This window comes from Embiotoca jacksoni, unplaced genomic scaffold (genome assembly GCF_022577435.1).
Source record: "Embiotoca jacksoni isolate LCO1_2020_lvr unplaced genomic scaffold, fEmbJac1.0.p SCAF_69, whole genome shotgun sequence".
Lineage (NCBI taxonomy): Eukaryota > Metazoa > Chordata > Actinopteri > Embiotocidae > Embiotoca > Embiotoca jacksoni.
Window position 1 is genome coordinate 834,219 of NW_027185424.1, and position 6,108 is coordinate 840,326.

A 6,108-nucleotide genomic window follows, 5' to 3' on the forward strand; every position below is an offset into this window, starting at 1 on the left:
TGGGGAGACCTGCGGCATTATAGAGCAGTGGAGGAGCCTTATTGCGCAGATTATTATTTTAACTTTAAAAAGTTATTGGCCAATGCGCCAACTATTTGAACACTGAACTGGAAATGAAGCAGCTCAATAGTGAGGTGATTACTTCTGCAGTTAAAACATTTACACTCCTCACTGTAAATAGTCTGCACACATAATATATATGTAACTCTCAATTACTCGTTCATTTATGATAAAATGAGTCTGTCTAGAAAGATTAGAACATCATTGTGTATTTAAAAAAAAAAAAAAAAGCCTACTGATAATAGAAGTCACCTGCATACAGGCTTCAAGCACTCCTTCATATCTGCTCTCCCACAGAACACCGTGACGGGGCATCAGAGGAAGAAGAAACCTTATAATAAAGTGGGAATATTTTACAAAGGAAGTCCAAACATTGAGAAAATTATTTCACAATTTTGAGAAAAAAAAGTCACAGAATTACAATTATAAGTGTATTTTTCCATTTCCCAATGTTTGTAATTCTACAAAAATACAGTTAGTCAATTTGATATTTCAGAATAAATAACTGATTTTACAAGAAAAGGGAAACATTCTGAATTGAGATGGTTCATTTGTAAACTTAGAGAAAAAATAATGATCTTTGAGATAAAATTGTCATTTTTATAGAAGTTATACAATAAGAATAATTGACCATATCACAAAAAATGATTTTATGAGTACAATATTTAGAAAAGAAAACGTTTTAATTTTATACAGACGGTGAAATTAAAAGACTGAGTTGTTATCCTACAAAAACAATCAGTCGTGATTTTGCAAAACAAAAAGACAACAGTAAAGATAAAGTTGTAATTTAAGAAGAATTTGAAAATAAAGTCATAGTTTTACAAGAAAATATAATTCCAAATAAATGTTGTGATTTCACAAAAATAGCTCAAAGGATCGTGAGTAAAGTTTTACAGAAATTGATCAAAGACTTGAGAGCAGAAAACAGATTATTGTATGAGGTCGAGTAAATCACAGACTTGACTGACTCATTTCCTGCTAATATACAGCTACACACCGATCAGCCAAAACATGAGAAGCACTTGCCTGATATTGCGTCGATCCTCCTCGTAGCATCAGAACAGCCGACCCGTTTAGAAACGGACTCAACAAGACGTCTGAAGATGTTCTGTGGTGTCGGGCACCGAACTGTCAGCAGCGGATCCTCCGTCCGTCTTCAACTTTGTCGTGTTCCTTTGTTTTTTATCCTGCACACACATCAGCACAGTTTTCTGTTCACTACAACGATGTATTTAGATCCACATTTAGCTGTTGGCATTACGCATTTTCAAAATAATGTAGGTTTTCTCATTTAATCACTATGTTGTTACCACACTGTGATGATCTTCCCGTTATGATTGATATGAAATGATGTGACTTTTTTTTCTCCAATATATTAAGACTTCCTTCCTAAAATCCAAACATTGGCCCTAATAATCCATCGCACAATACAAACTCCAGCCAAAGCTTTTTGGAGCAAAATGTAATTCCTTTTTAAAACTGCACATTTTGGTCAAAATAATGTTTATTTTTTATGGAAATGTGTTCCTATTTTTCTCAAAAAGGCAATCTGGGCAAAAATAAGAGAAGAGGAGCACAGTTTCACAGGTGAATGTCATTTTGTATGATACTTCTTTTCTTTGCCAGAAATGTCGTGGATGACCCTTCAAGTGTTTGGAGGTGTTTTATCAGAGGCCCAACAGGTGGAGGGAGGCGCATGTTTGATTTCTTCTTTTCTTTTTTTCTTTTTTTTTAAAGTTTATTCTGGAATGGAATCCAGAATGGAAGTGCATTAATAACTCTTTGGAGTTAATGCACAGGCTGTTGATTATCAGCATGTTGTGTGCACTTCATCGTCCTTCCGATAAAATGTTTTGTTTTTCATGATGGAAATATGGTGGTCCTACATCTCAGTGAGACTCCAAACATCTAATTCTTAAGTTCTCACAATGTGACTGCTGTCATGAAACACATCTGCAAACCAGCCGATCAGACCAGTGTATGAAATGACACATAAAACACTGCCCAACATGGCATTGTAACCGTATCGCCCTCATAGCTGATACAGTGTGGTGCAGGATGTGTTTTGGCGGTAAGATTGTATAAAAGCATCAGACAGGGTGACGTGTCAGAAGCCTGGCGGTCCGTGCTGCTGCGGCGTCGGGCCTCCGTCGCTGGAAGGTTTATTACGGCAGGTTCAATCTGAGAAGACCAGAAAATCAAAGTACTTCTCTGAGCTTTTCATGCAACTGTACACTTAATCACATCACATCAGTCTAGGCTTTTTAATGGTTTACATCTCACATGGAGTTAAATGGGAGTAAATGAGCCTCAGCAAGGTTTTGAGGAATTGTTTTATATCTTGTTCTGGCTGTGGTGCTTTATTGTAAGAAAAATGTTCCATTAAAACAATGGAAAATGTCATAAATTTAAAGCCAAAAACACAACTTGGATGACTTATGGTGGAAGATTTTCTTTAGAGTTAAATACAGGTGTTAGATAAGGAATAACCACGGTGAGAATGAAGATTACAAAAGAATAGCACTTGTGTAGATAATGACTTTATGACTGCTCTGTATTTAAAGCTGGAGGGTGGGACTTTTATATATAAATGATATTTATATATATTTATATATAAATGAATGTACATTACATTTGAGACAAACGTGTTCACACAATTGCGATGATGCCAACTGATGGGAGAAAGATGGCCGCGCCTGATGTCACGCGTGTTGACAGGTTTTTGGAATAACTGTCACGGGTAGAAGAAGAAGACAAAAGTTCCACTCTGCAGTTTTAATTTATTCTTTGATGTAAATGAGGCAGAATCTTCTTATTGATTGTTTCTGGTAGATATTCTAATTCTAATGCAAAGTGAAATCAATAACTTTCTGACTGTACATGAAGGTGTTTCATGCATATTTTTTTGATTTGATGCAATAACATGTCACTGTCTGAATGATTGTATTTAATCTGCAGAATCCTTTTTTTGAATGTTGTTGTTTTTTTGTTTTTTTTTTACAGTTCGGGAAGAGTTTTGTGTAAATTCTGTCTCCACAGTTTGGTTTCGAAGTTTTAATGTCAGGCCATGACTTTCTGTGATTGGACTAAATTGTACCTCTGTATCTGATGTGAAGTCTTCCTCTATGCAATTGGGAGTTGGTCATTGAACACAGTTGCCATGTTAATGGTTCACTTAGTCAGCAGGCAAATAAATTTGTAACTGTACTCGAGTCTCAACTGTCTGGTAAACAGCAATAAGTAAAATATCAATGAGAAAACAAAAACAACAAAGAGCACATTACAAAAACTCCAAATGAGAATTATACTATGGAAAGATGATGTGTGCATGAATGTGTTTGAGGACCTTGCAACAGATTGGAGGTGAAGGGGTTTTGCTTTTAAATATCTTTAATGGAAGAACAGAAGCTTTTTGCTGTAATCTTTAAATGGTTAATGAAAAAAATGAAAAGTCGAACTAATACATGAAAATGATCCAAATATAAGTGATTACCTGACGTGTGGACCTGATTCACATGACATTAACAAAACAAACTTGCAACTTGACTTTTTTTTAAATCTACACAGATAAAAAAAAAAAAAAAAAAGTTATTAATAGAGAGAAGGTAGAAGAAAGGTCCAGTTTATAGGACATACGGGGATCTACTGGCACAAATGGGTTATAATAGTTATTCTGTTTTCATTAGTGCAGAATCACCTGAAACTATCGATGTTTTGTTGTTGTTGTTATTGTTGTTGTTGTTTTATCTGAGAGTAATCCTTTTAATGTCTACACGGAGAGCGGGGGAGGGGGTTCACTGCTAGATGCCAGTCAGTCCTATCAGCCAATCATGACGCCCATCAGGGAGGGAAGAGTTTGTTTGTCTGCAACATGCAGAACATTGAGCTTGATTGGATCAACGATAGTGAATCTCTCAAACACGTTCGGACTGTCGACGTCATGATCAAGATCTGAGACTTACTTGTTCCACCTTTTTCAAAACCACGTCTGTAATAGCTCCAATTTTACACAATGGATAACGTGATCATTTCAGCACACGTTCAATCTAATGCAACAAATCCTCTGGGAGGTTCACAGGTGCTCTGGGAGGATTCAGCCGGCTCACCTGCTGCCGGAGGTGATGCTGTTGTTTTCTTGGATTTAAATGGCCTGTCATTGTAAAATGTCGTTGGTTCACTCTCTTATGCAGAGGAACTTGGTCCTGGGTTGCTTTTATCTAAAATACATAAATAGTCATATACTATTCATTAATAATAAATAATCACATGCTACTTAAAATAACAGCAGAGTTGGTCAGTGCCCTTTAAAGTTGATGCCTTGAGGTGCTTCATTTAATGAACAGGCCTCATTCTCCACTAACTCAACGGTTGAAGTGCATTAAATCCTGAAGGCATATTTATATTCACACAGTACTCGAGATGATTGGTACAGTGTACACGGGGACATTTCACCAGGCATGCTTATCAAACACCAGCTTTTTGAATGATTCATTTCCTTTCCTCAGTGTGGTTTGTATGAATTATACGAAGCTGTGATACACCATTTGTGCCCGAAGGTGATTGGAGTTCAGTGAATGGATAAAATGAAATGGGAATGATGTGAGATCGTAAACAGAGATTGTTGCAAAACCTGCAATTCTATATTAAATCATGAACCCAGCAAACTTCTCTCGTATTATCATCATTTTCCTGAAAGTTTGAGTAACAGGGCAAATGTTTTCAATTCTATAGTTAGTGTTACAACTAGTGGAAAAACCTTCTTTGCTCATGAGGAGTTTTTTTCAAATCCAAGAATTCGGTTAAATGCTAAAGTTTTGTATAATGTGTTGATTTTTTTGAAGAAGACAATAAGTGAATGCAGCCGCTAACACACATTGAAAATAAGACACTTCTTCAAACGTTAAAGCACTGTTACTTTTTTGGTTTATTATCTTTAAAACAGTAATTGTGGCGTGTGCAAAAGTTTGGGTACCTTGTGGGAATACTTACATTCCTTTGGCAGATTTCACAACATAGCAAACCCTTTTGTCGATTCTTCTTCTGTTCCTGTGGATCACCTCAGCCTGAGTTTTGTCCTGAGTTGGCTGCTTCTGTTTTCTCCTGGTGACTTCACCACGTCAGCCCTGTTTGTGCGTCGGTACCGTGGAGATCAGGGGAGTCAGCTGCAGCTTCTTGCAGCTCCTCTGTAGTATTTCAATTTGGCAGATCGGCCAGAGTTTGATTTGCTCCTCTTGACTTCCACCGTTTTACCTTAACCGCCATTTCTTACTGACATTTCAGACCTGAGGAAGGTGCAGGTGCTCCGATGTGTTTGAAGCGTTCCTCTGCTTTGACGGCATTCGTTAGCTTCATTTTCAGAAAATCAGTCAGTTACTTAGAAGACGGGATTGTTGGTTGTTTACTCCAAAAACGTTTAAAAGTCAGAGGATTCATTTTCTCTGGATGTCATCACCTGACTATTGCTCACGACGATGTTTGGCCCTGCAGTTCGGACCAGATCTAATGTGGTTATGAGTTTCTGAGTCTTTTCAAAGTTTCTCAAACTTCTGCACACGACTCGCGTTCTCGATGTATTTTTGAAAATTGTGTCTAATAAAAAGTAACAGTGTGCTCAAGTTTGAAGAAATGTCCTTGAACTGTCTGCAGCGGTATATTGACTTTTCACCTAATAAAATCCAGAAATGATGTAATTTTCTCAGAGACCCAAAGTTTAGATGATATGTGTTGTTATACTTAAGTCTAATGAGCTTTACAAATACAAATCTATACAAATATATTAGTGAGTGAATTAAGATGGATTAATACATCATATGAAAGTTATTCTACTTTAACGACAACAAAACCTGAATCGAATCTGCGGTTTCCGAAAAGGTCAGAAAAGACTGACGTAAAGCGTCAGGCTGACGTCAGACGTAAAGCGTCAGTCTGACGTCAGCCTCGGGGTCTCTGGGCGATGTGGTTTTGTTGCCCTAAAACTTGTATCCAATCAAACCGTTTCCGCGTTCGAAGAAATACTCCATATCCCAGAGGTCACCGCGGGAAGCG

The 6,108-nt window shown here is 37.2% G+C and overlaps 1 protein-coding gene across 1 annotated transcript in view; it reads left to right on the forward strand.

Moving 5' to 3' along the window:
• Positions 1–3,270, forward strand: part of pdxdc1 (pyridoxal-dependent decarboxylase domain containing 1) — a 30,005-nt gene extending 26,735 nt beyond the window's left edge. Inside the window, exon 23 of the mRNA XM_069175677.1 lies at positions 1–3,270. This exon is cut by the window's left edge and continues 840 nt beyond it. The gene's annotated coding sequence lies outside the window, so the exon portion shown is untranslated.
• The last annotated feature ends 2,838 nt before the right edge of the window (positions 3,271–6,108 follow it).